The sequence below is a fragment of the Apteryx mantelli genome, chromosome 4 (genome assembly GCF_036417845.1).
Source record: "Apteryx mantelli isolate bAptMan1 chromosome 4, bAptMan1.hap1, whole genome shotgun sequence".
NCBI lineage: Eukaryota > Metazoa > Chordata > Aves > Apterygiformes > Apterygidae > Apteryx > Apteryx mantelli.
In genome coordinates, this window is record NC_089981.1 from 72,541,833 (window position 1) to 72,560,903 (window position 19,071).

Consider the following 19,071-nt stretch of genomic DNA (forward strand, 5'->3'; position numbering starts at 1 on the left):
TCAGTGGACTTTGGTTAAAGAGAAAAACACAGGAACGCTGGTAAACAGAGTAGCTGATGTTGTGCTTGTCCCCATGAGGTTGCAGGAAGGTTGGAGTCAAAACCCAGCCCTCGATTCACTATATTGAACTCTAAGGCTCATTTCCTAGTCACAGCAGGAGAACTTTGATTCCTCTAGGAATGCAGCAGGAATGGTGGGAAACCCTACAGGACTCAAAGTACCCAAGCACAAGTGTCCACCTTTCAAGATAGCTGGATTGTGATTTCAAGTGCAAAGAGAACCTTTGCCTTAGCCACAGCCCTGGGACAAGCTGGTGAGCCCAAAGACTTTCAGACAAAAGATTTGCACACCTGGAAAAAGCCAAATCAAGTACACCACCCAATAAGGGCAACCACCCAGATTAACTCCTCAGTGAGCACAGCCTTCAAAGTACTGCCTCCATAGAGTTTTAGTTACAGCCAGGTTAAGTTTGGAGTAAAAAAATGAGTTATAACTCAAGTTAGCCATGCAGTGGAGAACTGCAATTTAGAATAGATCAGCCAAAAATCACCTATAAGAAATACTGTGACACGTTCCTCCAAGGAGCAATGGGGGACTAGCACAAATGGTAGAAGCCACTACATTATCTGGCAAAGCTCAAGTCACAGGTTTGTATCAGCCAGCAACTTGTCTTGAAAATAAGCAAAACGTGATTGTTATTATCATCCATTATTATTCCAGAGAGCACAGAGACTCCAAACAGGTGGAGGCTATGTTGTGCACATGGTGCAAAAATCAAGAAGTACATGTAAACTAAAACCCCAGCATAGTTAACTATATACTCAGAGAGAGCGGTACATCCAGAAACCACTTTAGATTAAATGCTTTTCATTTCAAGTATATATTTATGCATTGTTCTGTCATAGAGAAGGGAAAACTGAGGCACTGAAGATAGCAGAGAAGCAACACTCTCTATATCTTGGTACATCTATCTCAATATACACTTGAATGCTCTGAGAATATCTAAGAACTCTGACCATTAAACAACGCTGTTGCTAAAAAAAAGTTTTCTGCAAAGAGAAAAGACTATTTTCATACAACCCAAAAAGAGCAGAAAGATTGATGCTTTGAGGTCAACTTCTAAAAAGCGAAACAAAACATCTCAGACTTCAAAGTTTTTAGCTTGCCGCTATGATAACAGAAAGCAGCATCCAAAAGTGACAGGTACTGTAATATTTACAAGTCTTTGACAGAGTAAAAGTTCCTTAGTTGGATTAATTTAAGGAATCAGATTTAGTTTACAGATACTTGGGAACAACTTTGGCTTGGCAGCTCTCCCACCCTTATGCTCAAGGGTCACAAATAACTTTGTCTTCAGAGTGCAAATGCAGAAGGACGTATGGTTCCATCTCACTTCCCTTCGTTTCTCTCCCATGCAAACAGGAATTAGAGATGGGAAGGTTTCAGTGTTCCTGCCAACCACATGACACTTGGATGGGGAGATGAAGAAAGGGGCAAACAGTAATTTCTTTGACTTTGTACTTAGAAAAGACCACCTGGACCAACAAAAATTAGTAGGGAAGGCTCTTAGCATCTCAAAGTACTCCTGCTGAGTCGTGGCAATGGCCCTTTCTCCATTAGGAGGGCAACTCTAGCCCACTAAGGTCTCTAAAACAAGCTTTTAACTCACAGCCAGACCTGAGGACAAAACAACCCTCACCCAATCCAGGATCTCAGTACAGCCTGCAGCTAGAAAGCTGCTGCTCTGAGTTTAAATGCACACACTGCATTTCTAAAGGTAGCTGTCAGTTTAAAAAAACTCTCCAGCTGTCAGTGATGAGCCTTTCTTCCTTCCTAGGGTGGCAAACACACTCTGAAGATTTCTCTCACCACCAAGCTCCTTGTAACAGAGGGGAAGCTGGCTCAGCATACCTTCTCAGCACTGAGGTCCAGGACAGACCTAATTCAGTAGTCGAGGGTCAATCTCCATACTGTTTTTCATCAGCAAGAAATGGCATCATACAATCCACAAAGTATAATCAAACATGCAGAGGTGCATTTAACATTGCCCTCTCCTTCTGCCAAGGAAATCAGCCTTAGCAGGATATGACTGAGCTCCATTCAGGCTAGACTTTGTTAGGTGCTGTCACAATTCCTTCTCAAACCAGTAGTGACCAGCCACCACAGAAAATCACCCCCAAAAAGGACTACAATAAACATAGCTGGTCTAGAGGTGAGACTGGGAGACATTAGTCTGGCCCCACTGCTGACTCTTTGTACTGACACTACAGTCTAACCCTCCAATCTAAAAACAAGTTCTTATTTGCATTACAGAGACCTAGTGAGGACTAAATACTTCTGTAAAAACAGTCTGAGAACTGAAGTATGATGCCACCACAGCAGCATTAGATGTGCACCACTAACAGAAGTGACTATTTGTGTGTGTCAGGACACAGAGTTAATGCAATCCAGATCTCACACAAGGAGTAGGTATTGCTACTTTCATACCATCAGTACTCAGTTCAGAGCTATGCTTCAAGATGACCGGAAGAGACTTTTTGCTAAAATAGAAAGCTTGGAAAAGATTCAATCTCATCTTCTATCTTTGCCTATATACAAGTGCCCTTAGTTCTCAAGAGATTTCTACAAATGCAATTTCTATACTCTCCACTTTGGATCCAAAAGTAAAACTTGGGCACTTCCTCCCTCCCACTAGGTACATACATTGAGTTATCAAACCTGCATTTCAGAATAAATATTTCTGGTTGTTCTGTTTGCAGAAAACTGGCTTTGATTTTTGAAATTCTCATGCCTTTTCCCTCTGCAATCTTTTTTCGTTTTCTATTTTACGTATAAACATAGGAAAAATTCAAAAAAAATTTTTTAAGAATTTTTGCTGAAAAGGGGGTGGGAGAGAAGAGGCTCTCTTTCACTAGGAAGAAAACTATGCTAGGTCTGACCATATCTGAGCACATCTTTGGTTACTAACAGAATGGCTCTATATGTTCTGAGCTCTGCCCTCGCAAATTATCAGTGATTTAGAGATCACCTACAATCACAACTGAAGCAATCTCTGAGGAAAGCCATCAAAAAATGGACCATTTTTACAGGTTCATATTTTCTTACTACAAAGCTTACATTTTTCATGTATTTTTTAATAAAAACCTAGCCAAATTTTTGAAAGTTTTGACATACTGACTGTGGAGGAACTGCAATCCAGTCTTTTTGTCTGTTAGAAACCTGCATGGCTAATTCACTTGTAATAATGATTACAGAAAATGTAGTAAGTTTAACCCTGGATAAACATAATTATTAACTCTATCTTCCTTCAGTCTTTATTGAACCAAAGACATCAGCAGGATGAACCTCTCTATAAATCAAAGGAATGCTGTGATGTAAGACAGAGACAGCATTTTTAAGCCCTGTTTTTATTCAGAATAAGCCTGACAGTGATATTTCTTTCTTTTTAAACTACCTAATCTATAGCTGCCTTTGAATACATGGCCAGAATTCCAGGTGCACCATGTCAAATCCAGAACTGTCAACTTAACAGCAACAAGGAAAGACTATTCAGACCAGGAGAGGGTTCAACTCTCACTTCAGACAAGCATCAAAACCATCTGTGGTGTTTTTGTTGTTAGAAACAACATATCATTAAATTTAGAGTTAAAATGCTGTCACTGCTTTCCCCTGTTCCTTCCCATCTTTGTCTTTATTTTCTATTGTATGTCTAGGCACACACTTTGCAGTGTCTACTTTTTATATTTGCTTTAAATTCTACTCCTTTTTCTTCAAGATTTTCTGCTCCGATAGCAGGATCCTTCTCTCCTTCCTTTTTACATTCTGCATTGTCTCTTGCTCTCGTCCCCAATTCTTCTCCATTGTGGTCTTTTTTTTAACTGCCATTTCTGTTCTTCCATTGCTACCTATGCTTTTATCTCTCCGGTCTTCTTTGAATGGAGGTCACAGCTGGGATCATGTTCACTCCAACCACAGGGGGAACAAGGAATCTCTGAAAACAGAAGGGAAGCACTAACAACAGGTCATGGTTAACAGCTGGAACAACAGTGGCAGTCGTCTCCCTCTATACAGCTTTGGGGCAGTCAGGCCTGGCACGTTTTGCTCTGGGGCTAGCTTTCTCACAGAGTTGCCCCATTCCCATGGAGCAACAACATTATTATGAAGGTAAAAACCATGACTGGTAAAGGTCAGCCTACAGGATGAATAACACAGCTAAACAACAAAGGAGAGGTGGAAAGAGTATTCACACCCAGGGTTTTGGTGCCAAGGAGCACCAATTATTCTGGATGAAATTCAATGACACTGACAGAAGCAATAGGATGTGAAGAAGGAAAAAAATGCAGAGTAAGTATTGGTTGGGGAAAAAGTTTTCTGACTTCTGGAATTGGTGGAAATCTTAATGCTTGGGACTTGCTTAAGTAAGAGATGTTGAGCTCTTGCTCTCTGTAGTTGGAAGAGCTACCAGGTTTCTGAAGAAACAGGGTACATTACCTCTGTAATCACATAATGCTGTATGCAGAGAAATGGCAAAGCTGCTCCTGAAAAGTGCTGGCCTCTGCTGTAAAGACCCATTAAGATAAGCAGAAAAACGTCCACATCAAAATCAGGACTGGCTCAGGTCAGTCACCATCAAAGGCTCATAGAGCAAATGTTAAGTCTTAAGCAATCAGAAAAGATTTAGAGCAGACCATATCAAACTCTAAACTTCCTACTTTGTTGAGAAAAGTCCCTCGCTAATAGAATAGTTGGCTCTGTGATTTGAAGACCCCTAAGCCTCTTTAAAAACAAATGGAGATTTTCAGTAAACTGTGCCTCACTGTAGCTTCCGCCAGTTTGCACTGCTGCACTCTGCTCCTGTGGGGATAAAGAGGATGCACAGATAGTACAACATCTTTTTCTCCTAATACAGTAAGGAGAGGAAATCTGAACTTCCAGCTCACCCCTGCCTCCTAAGTTCACTTTCAACCCAAAGAACAACTAACCAAATACAGAAATTGGTAGATTCTTTTTTTAGCATACAGCTGAACTTTATCTTGAAGGCATCTTAATTTAAATCACTACACGATTGTTTTTTTGACCTTCAGAATCTTTTTAATCATTGTAAGCTTATCGCAGCTTTGGACTGTCACTTCTGCTATGGTCAAAAGTCGCCAAGTCAAGGAGTCAGCCAAGTTAAGCCAAACCATGACTTATGGTTACAGCAGCCCCAGTCTCTGTAATTTGGAAGAACCTATCCTCACTGCTTTCTCTAGTTCTTTATTTTTCAATTGAAGCTTCATAAAAATACAATTTTGTAGAGTTTTCAGTAAAGCTTATACTAGCACTTCTGAACTGCATTAAAAATGTTCTCAAGCTGTTTTCTCTTCCCCTCAGAAAATGTGGAATACTGGCAGAACAGATTTTGTACAAACATACGTTGACTTGTACATCTCATTGAAACTTAACTCATGTCTGAACACCCATGTGCTTGCCTCTTAATCTTAAGTCTGTGGAGGGAAAATAACCCAATTCTTATGATAAAGCAGCTGTATCTGGGGTGCATTTGGCAGCATATTCCAAAGACACAAGAGGGCAGAGCATACTTAGTTTTGAGGGCATGATTCTAACCTTAACATAGCTTTAAACGTGAGGTATTGCGCATTGAGTATCTATGTTAAATTGAACATCTGCATAAGCAACAAACTTTATTTCTAATAAATTGATGATTTTAAAATATCTGTGCAGTGAGTGAGGAAATCTCACAACTGAATATAAATAAGAAACTATTATAAAAGCTCTCAAGAACCTGCCATTTCTGTACAATGGGAGCTAATTATGGTTTTTGAACATGACAAATTCAGCTTAGATTAGAGAGCGATGATAAAAGCTAAAGAAGAAATAAAGAAGAATGTCAAAGTGAAGCCAACCTGCTAGAAGTTCTTCCCTCAGCTTCCCTTGCCAACCTGTTCAATTATTCAGGGATAACCATTTTATAAAACTGTGGTCTGTACACTATCCTCCCCTACCTTGTAGATCTAGACTTTCATCTTATGCCCACTTACCTCAGGAAGCAGAGTGGTCCTTTCTGATTCCCAAGAAAGGAATTCACCTCATCTCTTTGGCACTTCCTTTTAAAGAGATAGGTTTTGCAAACAAGTATTCAACTTACTCGCTGTGACTAAATCTCATGGGTATCTGGAGGCAGACCAGTACAGCTACAGACATGCCTTGAGTTAGAATAGGCCAGTGGTGAAACATGTTCATTGACACAACCCGATAAAGCAAGCCCATGGAAATGTAACAAGTTAAGAGGTGAAAGATTATCTCATTCAGGAGACAGATCAGAGGAAAGACTGGGAGGTGCATGTTAGTCATCAAATAACCCAATTTTTCAGAGGATAAGAAGGGTGACCCACCACCTTGCAAATGCAAGAGACTGGAAGCCGTACAGTACAAGCATGCCTCTCCCCTTCTGCCCCCAAAATTTTACAACACATGATGTTAGGTGCTTGAAAAACACAGCATTTTGGCAGCGTTAATTAAAGTCTATTTCCTGCAGTTTATCAGGAGTATCCGAGAGAGTGGAATATTTACAAATTCTACTTCATCCTCCTCTACTAAGTTTTCCAGATTTCTTAGTGGCACCACATGCAAAGACTCCTAAGGAGACACTCTGACATACAAAAAGTGGATGGGTGGGGTGGTGGTAAATGGACCAACCCTCCAGAAAAAGGACATAAACCTTTTGGTGCTTTTTAGACTCTGTATAAAGAACGATCTTAGGTAAAATTGTCTCATAAGTAGAGAGAAAGATTGGAGAAAAACCGCTAGAAATGCCTCTGTTGAAACTGTAAGAATTATTCTTTGCAAGAACGAAGTTGTACCAAAGTTTGGGGAAACATTTTACAGGTTGGAATGTTTCCAGTTTACAGATAGAGCATTATATGAAGAATAAAAGCCATTTTCTTCATCAAGGAAGAAATGAAAGGGATTATTTGGCAAGCTCAGAGAAGCTTTTATCTGCATTTTTACCCCAATAATGTCCTACTCAGTACACTGGAATTAAAAAGTAATGATATAAGTGAAACCCCAAAGAGATTTCCAGAAGAAAGGCAATGCTAAATCTGCTTCTTGGGTGTGCTGTATATTAAAATGCAAATATAAGGTTCAGAAGAGGGGCTCAGGTATTCTACTAATGGCAACTCACTGTCTCTAGACAGTAGCTTATATCTGCTGTTTTACATACTTACCCATATGTTGGATACAGAATCAATGGTTAGAATCATGACTCTGAAGCAACAGGTCTCTGAGTTTAAAACTCTGATTATCAATGTGGCCTACTTTAGTACACAGAATGACAAATAAATGTCAGCACCAAAAGCTAGTGCCTAAATATGTCTACTTCCTCAGAAATACAGAAGAAATGGTCTGACGTATTTTATTTCATGCTTCCTCTGTCTGATCCCTGAGCGAGAAACTACTTAGGCTAGTTTAAAACAATTTCCAAGCTAATAATTCCTGTCTGCAAGCTACACCTCCAGGACAGAAGCTGGTGGGATGCTAGACTGCATCCCACTGGCCTAGACAGTGAGTGAGAGGAACAAATGGTGGTCTGCACTTCCCTGTATGAACACGCTCAGCTTGAAAATGGCCAGGGAGCACCAGAATATATTGCAAATATAGTGCAAATATACTGCTATATGTTACAGTGTTGGAATTTGAAAGAAATGTGTTAGCACCAGGGCTCTTGTGTGCTTGAGCAGACAATGTAGCACCAAGGTTCCTCATAACCAGAACACACACATGAGAAATTTTACTTCACAGCAGAGGAGCAGTTTGCTTCACACAGTGGAATGCTAATCATACCCAGAATCCAAGGTGAGCCTTGAAGGCCCAAGGCTGAATTCCTTACCAATTTTACCCTCAGGTAACTCTATTGACCTAATTGAGTTACTTGCTGTTGGCTGAAGAGTCAGACTCTCAGTGTCTTATACAAAGTATACTGTCTAACCAAAAAAACCCCAACAACAACAACAACAACAACAGCAACAACAACAACAACAACAAAACCCACAATCTCACCACTAGTGAGTATATTCATGGCAGGGGGCAATGGTAGACATGACACAGGCGTCTTTTTCTTGTCCGTGATGGAGTTCATTTGCAGACATTAGAGCACCCAAGAGCAGAGAGCGAACAAAAGCTCTTTATAGCTCTGATCTAAGAGGGCTGATGGCCCTTAACCAGATCAGTTTAATAAGCTTTTGTAAGCTATTCCTGGGGTAGACTACAGAATGCAGAGGCCGTGGTTTCGGTAAATACCACTTTCAATCTATACCTGCCAGGCCAGAGACAAAGCAGCAGCCTACAAGGAGTGGGGAATAAAGTGATAAAACTTCCTCCAGAGCAGAAAGGCTTCTCAGTGACATGCTGGAAGGGGCTCTGACGGCATCAGCTGATGCCCAGATTAAGCCTGCGCAGAGCACCAGCACTCCTGCAGCTTAGAGGCAGGGAGGAACAGGGCTTTCCACTTCCATTTCAGACCACACCACGGGGGAGAAACATGGATAACTACCTCACCTTTCTACTTCACCAGCTCACACATACATGAGCGAACACTAAATTGCAAGAGGTTAAATGTAGATCTATCAGTGGTGCTCTGCGACAGGACGTGAGGCAATGGGCACAAACTGAAACACAGACAGTTCCATCTGAACCTGAGAAAAAACTTTTTCACTGTGAGGGTGACAGAGCACTGGAACAGGTTGCCCAGAGAGGTTGTGGAGTCTCCTTCTCTGGAGATATTCAAAACCCGCCTGGACATGATCCTGTGCAATGTGCTCTAGGTGACCCTGCTTGAGCAGGGGGGTTGGACTAGATGATCTCCAGAGGTCCCTTCCAACCTCAATCATTCTGTGATTCTGTGATCTTTGGATAACACTGAATAATAAGAGAAGGAAATCACTGACACTGTACCACAGAGCAAGGCCGACAGCAAACCCTGCAGCTGAGCATCTTTAGACTTTGACATTTTGTGGGTCCAGCTCTAACTGAGCAGAACACAGGTCCACCTCTGTGCTGAGAGGTCAAAAGGCTTCTCCAGAGGCTTGGTTACTTTTGTTTTCATTTGAGTTTTCTTAAGTAAAGCAGCTTCCCAGAAAAACAGCGCAATAGTAATGCATTTCTTACTGCATCATGAATGAAACATAAGAACGTGGTGTCAGTAACAACAGCAGAAAGAACTGTTTAATCTGAAACAAATATCTCTAAACAAGGATGGAGAAACCTAAGCAGAAACTTAAATATCAACTCAGCAACATATGCAAATGACCATCAGCCCAAAGCTTACATGTAACATATGGGAAACCGAAAGGTAACATCCTGCCCTAACGCTGTCTTTGCACTGCTTAGCAAACTTCTCTGACACATGGGGGACTTTTACCTTGTACAGTGCTCCAAGTTCAGAGCTTGCATAAAGACTAGCACTTTGTGGTATGGAAGAAATAACCAGATGAACAGTTTTTCTTATTAAGAAACCTTTTGTATTTTCAAATGAAGAGCTTTAAAGAAGATCTGTGGACAATTCTGAAATGCTCAGGAAAATCGTAATTATGGAATACAAGTTCTGGCCTTCAAGGATCCTGTTCTGCCCTTGTTTGCTACGGGCTGAATTAGAGTGTAGCACAGGGAGGAAAGCTGCTGCCTGCTACAGGGACTGCTGCAATTTGATGATTATTCCAAAGTGAGGTGGACAGGGCCCACTCTGAAACCCAGGAGAAAAAAAAACTTCCAAGACAAACAAACTACATGGATTTTCATTTAACATCAGAAAGAAGAAAAGCAAAGACATGTCTACATGGAAAAGCTTTGCTGGTGTATGTTTTTCTGTCATAAACGGTACAACTATAGCAAAGGAATGCACCCACACCACTTTGTTTACACTGGATTAGTTTCTTCCCCTAAAAAGTCCTTAGACAGCACTGTACTTTTTTTCATAAATAACTGCATGACATTCTGGGTAGATATTGCAGTGTGCAGTGTTCCTGCACTGGACCCCAGATGATCAAAATGCACTGTGTAACATCTACCAGAACCCGCTGGGGGCAAGGACCAGCAGCCCTTACTGGGCATCCCAGAAGTCATGCTATTTTAGTGAGCTGACACCAATTCTAAATGGCTGATGGACCGCAAGGAGGAAATACTGCTGAGCACCAGGATGCTGGCTGTCATCAAGAAGAAAAGGCAGTGCTGTATGAATTAGAAGGGGCATGTGTATAAGCTCTGTATTTCCGTGGGAGTCACCTGCTAAAACAACAGCCCTTAGGGCAATAAACAAGACCAAGTGGTTTATTTCATACAGATGGCACAGTTGTATGGTACTGCTTGGGCAACATTTACTGACTGACCCCTTCCTTGTGCTATGAGGTTGGCTGTTGGACACCATCACTGGTGCGATTGATGTCCGAGTCTCCAGTTTGATGCTGGGCATGTCAAAGGGCTGACAGCAGCAAGAAACCTCTTATTCCCTGGGGAAAGTAGTTGGCAGACACTGTCCAGATCATTCCACATACTGTGGTCTACCTCTCCTGTGGGAAGTGCTAGTGTTGGCAGAATTGGTAGGTTGGAGACCTAGTCTTTACATTTAGTAACATTTGTTCTGTGCTTTCTGTGCTAGCTGTTTGCAGATATTTGCCTCCCAACTCTTTCTTCCTGCAGAGGATCGCACCTGGGCAATCTGACACTCAACCCTGCACAAAGCAGCGCTGTGCCAGGACAGCAGCGGACATATGGGTCATTTGAAAACTCCCTCTGAAAAACAGGTCTGTTGCATCCAAACCAGGGTAACTAAAGCAAATCAAGATGTAAAACATGTTTTGAAAATAAAATAAAACCAAATGATAGCCCCAAAATTAAACTCATATGGGGGGAACATGAATTTCTTGCACCTCCTTCTGCCAAAAATTCTACCTCCATCCATGTGTTCTGCATACGGACAAACCCCAAGTGAAAAATTTCCCCAAACTAGATGAATAACTGTTACTAAATAGATTCTTTGAAGAATGCTATCTATCTTGTCAGCCAATAATCTCTTCATTTTGCACTTTCTGTATACATCTACTCTCCCCACTTATTCAGTCTATTTCAGCCAATACTCGGTGGCCAAAGCAAAGACAATTCCACACATCCTTTACAGTTGAGTCTACTGCTCTGTCCCAATCTGATACTTTGCTTTTTGGAAGAGTCTACACCTGAAAACCTCATTGTCAGGAAGCAGCAAGCCTAGCATTTGATCTCTTCCAACAACAGTTGGGCAAGAGGGAGATGGCAATGAAAAAGTAGGGGAAGGGATGACAACTCCACTAGACTGGAGTCCCTGACTGACTTCCCCACACATACGGCACCACCAGCAGCCAAGCACACAGAAATAGCAACCTGCTGAGCATGAAGATCTTCCAGAAGCTATGTGTTGAAGGATAACCATGGCAGAAGGGGGAATTCATCTCGGCTAGCTTCAGCCACTTTGTCTATACTAGCTGTCTGTGTACCTAGCACAGTCAATGGATTCAGGCACCTCTGGACAGTGACTTACGTTAGATGTTTAATAGTTTAAGATTAATCACTCTTGGACATACCTTTCTTTGCCCAATGACTGCAGAGTAACCTAGAAACCTGGTACTGAATAGACATCTAACTTTTAGCCAGATAAAGTCAGGTGGAAGGAACTGCCCTTTGTTGCTAGATAATTACCATCATGTGAGCTGTTGCTGCAGTCAGTCAAAGAATCTTCTTGTTCTCCTGAAACGTGTGTTTCTGTCTTGCACCAAGCAATGCTGAGCTGTGTATTCTCCATACACAAAGAAATGCATACTATTTTCTGGCTTCAGATAATACACTGACTTAATTCATGAACCTGCCACCATCTCCTGTCAAAGAAGCATTACAGCAAGAGAGAAGGAGATGTTCACATGCAAAAACACTCTAAAGTAAAGCCCTGAAATGATCAAGAGTTTGTTGCTGATTTGCTCAGTTTACATTTAGGAATGCTAGGCCAGGACAAATAGTCTCCTGAATCATCTTCTCCGCTTCAGCAAAGATTAGCTCCCAAATAATCTCACTAGTATAATTTTACTCGTTTAAAAGCAAATGAAAATATCACCCTGTTCCATCTGACTGTAGGTGTGTCTCTGTAGTTTCGTCTTGGGCTCCTCAGCACAGGCTTGCTGCTGCTTATTGAATCTTTTGTTTGTAATACATTAACCCGGATTACACCTCCTGCTCTTGCATAACTGATTGGTACTGACTCATGCAGTGACAAGAATCATTTTTCTCTGTATCTCTTTGTACTGCATTAGGCTGGAGGAGCTGTACCAGCCTCAGCAAGTAGTTCCTATGTGCTGACAGGAGGACCAAATGTACCGAAGTATACTAATTTTCTTTTTTTGTAATTGGCTTACCCATTTAAGGCTTGATGTAACAGCTATCTCTGTGATGTCTAAAACCAATTAGTTAGGATTAAGAGGCATGTGAGGTGTTTTCCCTAAAAATAAAAATATTCAAAAAATTGCTAGTGGTCACTTCCTAATTATCATCCCCTTTATCAACTCTTGCTGTTATGAACACAGCAAAATACTCATTCTCTAGGCCCTCTCATCCTGGGAGTCTTTTAACTGACTGGCCCCGGGTCTTCTCACACATTGCTGGTTGCTCTTTCAGGGGACTGTCCAGTTCCTTCCCTCCTCCCCACAGTCCTTGTATACTGCCACTTCAAAGTCCTATCTGCTTTTATGACTGAAGACTCAGTCCTCCTGACATTTCTGACCTTCTCCTACCCACCTATGCTGGCATCTTTTCAAAAGCTTTCTCAAGGATAAACTCTTTCTGTGACATTTCCAAAACCAGGTCCTCCTTCAAATCCCCATTGCCAAAACTAAAGCTTATAGAACTCCCCCTTTTTTTTTTCTTTCCCTGGATGGCTGGATCCTTTTCACGTCTCTCCTCTTTAATCTCTGCAACGAGCTATAAATTGCAATGAAATTAGTCATAGGTATGCTAACCTTTTCACTGAAGTATCTCTGAAAAAGACTCAAATACAACAAGTTTACTTATTTCATGTTACTTCATATTACTTCTGTTAAAGTTAAGAGAAAAAGGACCATTTGGATTGGGAATTTGGGTGCTTAGATCACTTCTCAAATGATTCCAAGAAGAGTTCAACAATTGCACTTGCTGCTCACTGTCACTATATCTTGCCCACAATTCCTGTTCTATATAGGCCAAATCCTAATGTGACCTTGACTCCTGGCTCATGCTGAAGGAAGTGCCTGTGGTTTTGCTACTATGAGCAGCTAAAAGTAATATCGCAAGTGGAAGAAACCTCAAATATCAGAAGGGGATCAAAGGAAGCTAAACAACAGTATAACCACAAACTGCAATGTTAAAACAGAGCACTGAGTGGGTGTGGGTTGCATGTAGAAAACACTTCCAACTCCTGAATAATTCTCCGTAATTCCCTAAAGGTACTGGCTCTATGCCAAGGAACACAGGGGACACAAACTGTTAGAACAGCACACTATATCCACCCGTTACCTAATCAATACAAAGGGCACTGGAAGACCTAAGAGTTTACAATGAAATAACAAGGTTTTCACCTAGACAACAGCCTTTGACAGGACACAGGGCAGCAACCTAGAAACGGACCCTCTGGAAGATGCCTTCAGCCATGCAGACAGATCCACTTAGGATACCACACCATACTTTGCTGCTTAGAGTATTTGATCTGTGAAGGGGAAGGTTCAGCTTCTGTTCAGGGTCAGTTCCCAATTTTCACCAGATCTTATTCCAAAGGAAAAGAAAAACAGCCTATATCTTCAGGAAATGCACTTCTTTGTGAAGCAAATAGCTGCAAAGACTTACAGTACTTCATTTGCACCTGCTGGCTATCTTTCCACCCACATTTTAGTGGGTGACAATGCTGCAAAGGTATGTTGAAATGCTATGCTCTGCATAAGACGTATCCTGTATAAAGGAATTTAAAAGTTACTAACAGTGTAAGTAAAATCACAGGCTAAGTTCTATTCTTAACTATGTTGGAATCAAACAAGCATTAAAGACTCTCTAGTCAGAATAATAGTGGATTTGCACGAAGCTAGTTGTAAAAGTTGAATGCTGATACGTAGGTGGATCAGAAAGTTATGGAAAGAGCTAGATTCTTGGCAAATTTTCAGGGAGAGAAACATTGCTAAGCTCAACAAGCTAGACTGTTCTCAGCGTGACCCATCATGGTTTGTATAAAACATCTTTGATTTAGTAGACAGGCTATTTCCTCTTCACCTGATTTATTTATGACCTTTTTCCAAGCTTGAGGAATCTGGACAGTCATTTTCATTTTGACAGACTGAGAATTCTGTAACAAAGTTAGGGAGATAGAAAGCATTCAGAGTGATAACATTTCCCAAATGAGGAACATGTCTATAGTTCTGGGAAAGCTAAATTACTTCAAGAGTAATTAGTGGATTTCTGAGACGTGGTCATGTCTTTCATTCAGAACTTTACTAATCTGCTTCCGATTAGATGGAAGGAACTAGCTTGCATTTGTAGCAATTCTTTTAAAAACAGAGTAAAGACTAAGAATAAACTTTTTAACTAACTAAAATGCACATAAAAATGCTTGTAGAAAATCTAGGCTTCTGTCACTGATGTACATATCATTTATACATGCTTTTTCAAATACAAGAAGTTTCACATATATTCAAGATTCTTCCAACATCCCTGGGCTTTTCAAGGGGGCTATCATTTTACTGCCAGGGACGCTGAAGCAGACCTCATGTGAACTGAAATATAACAGCAGTACTGCCAAGCTCTCACAGAGCACATCTCATCTGGAGATTTTTCCCCTTTTTTACAAAAGGAGCAATCGTCATCACTCCATTTTACAGACAGTGAAACTAAAACCAAAGCAGTTTTGCAAATGGACTTGCGAACAGACACCCTGCAAGCAGGGTTGGAAACCCTACTCTTTTGAGTCTGGTTCCATACTGTCATCTCTACTAAGAACATACCAGTTGCCGGGAGCCACTCACAATGCAACAGCTAAACAATGCTTGTTGAGGCATTTAGATATTGAAAAAAGAAACAAATACTGAAGTAAAAAAGTACAGTGGAGAAGTTCATAAAATTATGACAGCATATACAGTACAAGCAATTTAGTTATATTCCAAGGATGCAGAATGTGAACCTAAACACTTTTAAGATCTGCAGAGATGCATAACAAAGACCCACTACTGCAAGCTTTAGATCAGATCTATGTGCTTGGTTCTACCTTTATGTTCTTGCATCATTTTGATTACTATGGATCTGCTTTTTTGGCACTCAAAGCGCTTCAGAAACAAGCATGACATGCATTGTACAAACACAACAGTTCTTTGGGGCAGGGAGGCTGCTCTTACTGACTTTAATTCATATTGGGGCAAGACGAGATTATGCAAACATAAGACTCCTGAGACCACAGATTTGTCCTGACAAGAACATTTTAACTTTTCTTCCTCTTCCCTGAGGCCAGCACTGGTGCCATTCGTTAACAGGAAGCCTAGTGCCACGTGTTAAGCAGCAAAGCAGAGCACATACAGTCCTTCTGGGTGACTTCCATCCCTTCACATTGCCAGAGAAAAGAGCACTGGAAGATATTAGGCTACTGCAGACAAGGTGTTGTAAAAGTCAACATAATGCTATAAAGCAGGACAAATGTACCTTCTGTCTCATGGAGAACACCCTTCAACACCTGCCATCAGCAGCTTCTCTCCAAGATTCAATGCAGAAGATGCTGCTACTTTTCAGTGCTGCTGAATTCAGCTTAGCAAGGATAGAAAAGCTTTAAGAAGGGGACTGTACGAATCCTAAATAAGGACATGTTAGCATGCCTACAGGGACACAACCCAGGCAATACCAACGTTTGTTTCATTCCAGTAAGTCTGACTATTAGTCACGTCCACGCACTGACAGTAACAATCAAATGCTGTAGTTAGACATACACGATTTGTACAGACAATTCCAGAAACTCATTCATACTGTGCCAAAATACAACGTGCTGCCAGTTACAAAGGGGGACTCTCACTCCCAGGGTAGGGGGAATAGTTGGTTTCCAAAATATAATAGGAGTCACAGGCGACACGAAATTTAAGAACAGGAGTGAGCTCACAGAGTCTCAGTCTGAGAATGTGCTTGTCCTTGGGAAACCCTTCGTTTTAGCACAACAACAGGAGGAAATGCACTGAGCACTCCTCACCACGTCTCCGCAGGAAGGGAAATTGATTGCACCGCTGAACGGAGAAAGTAGGAAAAAAATCAGTGTTCAGAACTGGAGAATCACAGCAGGTGCTAATATTTTCCAATCTTCAGGCATGTAACATCAACATTTCAAGCTTCTCTGTCAAGCATTTAATAATAGTCTCTTTAGGTTACACAGGAATTGTCTGCACAGCATATAGGAGAGTACAAAGGCAGGAAACTGTCAGGAGATTTGGTGCTTTGCTAAAAGTGGAAGCAGACAAGATGCCAAGTTTTTTGTGAAAAAAGATGACTGCATGTTCGGTAACACTACAAAAGGACACGACTGCAATATTGATTATATTTAGGCTATCACAGCTTTTGAAAATGCTTTGGAGCCATGAGCAAGATGACACTGAATTACGGTACCAGCAAAGAACAAACAGCAATAAGCCTATGTTGATTACACAAAAATTTGCCACTACTGCAACTTTATTTTACAGACTACTTTCATACCATCATGCTAAGAAAGATGTCATCCTGTGTACTCCAGCCAACAGAGAGCAACAGTCCAGGTTTCCAGATAGGAACAGATAATTACAAACAGGGAAGAGATGAAGTTTAATAGGCTTCATACTCTGTTCTTTCTAAATGAGAGATCAAGGACATGACTTTTAGTTCAGAGCATTTAACAGAATCATTACAGGACTTTGGGGGCAGCATCAACCAACTAAACACACCCTCTACATTTAAACTCTCTAATTTCCTTATGTAGTCCTGTTTGAGGTATAAAGACAGAGGCTTGTCAATCAATCAGACTAATTGAAGGAAAGTATTTGCTCTACGACTCACTGATGGGGAAACCACAAAAAGCCCCCCTCCTTCCCAACAAGCCTTTCTCATCTACCCACGTTTTTTTTCCTGCAGGTGGTGGAAGGCTGGAGAAGGTGGCAAGGACTACTACCTACCAACACGTTGTGAGAGGCTAGGACACTTGTGGCATTCACACTTACTTCAGCTGTAAATTACCCACGACAGGAGAGCAATTAGCGTGCAGATGTTCTACTGGAACCACCACATTGAGGAACCAATGCAACTACATCCCTGAAAGAGCCGAGGGCTGATTTTCTTGTGATGTTTGGATTAAACTGTACTGCAAAGGAAAGCAAAGGTAGGCTGCTTCCCACATAGATCCTACCTCATCACCATAAAAGGCAAACATAAAGTGATATCCTCAGAAGGATGACACTACCACAGCTTGTACAAAGCTGAAGACGCGTCTAAGCCAGGCCGATAACAATCAAGAGCCGCGCTCAGGGCACACAAAAGATATGTCAGTATCTTTCGATGTCGTAACTCCTCTACACTTTCCATTTCATTCAGTTCATAACCTCCCCCAGTAAGGCTGATCTCAACGTTTACTTTAATTTGCTTTTAAAGCTGCAGGATGACCCCTATACTGTATACTATGAAATAGAAGTTATGTTTCTTTTGACAAAAAACAAGGTCTGTTATTGAAATGAACGCTCTGTCATCAATACCTATTCTTAAATCTGCCTGAGTAATAGTTATCTTATAAATACATCCACGTCAGCCGGCCAATACACTCATGTTGTTTTCTATAGTATAGGTGTACTTTTACAGCTCTTCCCCTACATATATTTTGCATGTCTCTTTCAGACAAGAATAAGAAATTAATATTCTGTATGAAAGGCAAAGAGTGGGATAGATGCTGATGTAGCAGGGTGAAAAATAAAACGTTCCAAATATGTCATCATGAACTGGGCAATTATCTTTTTTTCTCTTGCAGTTGTTTAAGAGTTAGGTATGAATGAAGCTACGATCCTTTGCTTCCCACTTCGTTTATTCTACTAAGTAGAAAATCCCAGAGAAGCCTCCAAACCCACATTTAATACTGCATCTAAGAACTAGCTAATATTTTTAAAGGATTTTAATTTATCACACGTCATAATCGCTTATGCACTCATCTCACTTCAGCTTCTCTCAAAGAAGACATAAGGATTTTAATTTCATTTTATTTTAACCTTTGCAGCCATTTTCAAAAGTGCCTACATTCTGCAGCATGAGTCTTGTCATTATGCTCTGTGTTATACAAAGCTGCCAAAATCCAGGGTTAAACTGCAGTCAGCCAAATTTCAGACTGCTTCTTCAGGTCCTGAGAGCACAGCCCAGGAGCTGTTTGAAAGCTGATGCTCAGCGCAAGGCAGGGTCCTCGCACAAAAGCCTCTCACAGCATTCCACCCCAGGCAGCAGGTACAACCTGGAGGCACCAGCATTTTTAAAACAACTTCACATGCATTTCACTCCAGATACTCTTCAGAGAAAACTAGAAACATCTCAACTTGCTTTGGGTTTTAATATCCATCTGACTATAGTATAACCAATAGGAGGGATGAAAGGTCATGGGACTTGGACACACAAAACCTGCTATCATTTGAAGCAGTTTGTGGGTTTCTAGTTTTCGTTAGGTTTATGCCAGTCCATAAAAGAAGAGTAGCCTCCCTTGGAAAGACCAAAGGTCCATCTAACCTGGCATCAGGAAGAGGTTTTGCTCTTCAGGGTGAGGCCCATTCATTATATTCCAGATGTGCTGAACCTTGCAATGTTTCCAGAGGAAGGAAACTCAACTGCACGGTTTGGGGTAGTGGGGAACTTGTTCACACTCTCCCATGGAAACTGTCCCCTAGAATTCAGTTGGTTTCTCTCTCTTTTTCTCTTCCTTGAGCCCCTCCTCCCCTGCCTTTGCCAAGGAGATCTTCAGGGTTGTTTTTTTGTTTTGTTCTGTTTTTTGTTTTTTTTTTTCAGTAT

The 19,071-nt window shown here is 41.1% G+C and overlaps 1 protein-coding gene across 1 annotated transcript in view; it reads right to left on the bottom strand.

The window, feature by feature from the left end:
* The window catches only part of ITPK1 (inositol-tetrakisphosphate 1-kinase), a 160,568-nt gene that overhangs the window by 24,148 nt on the left and 117,349 nt on the right, over positions 1-19,071 (bottom strand). The window lies entirely within an intron of this gene.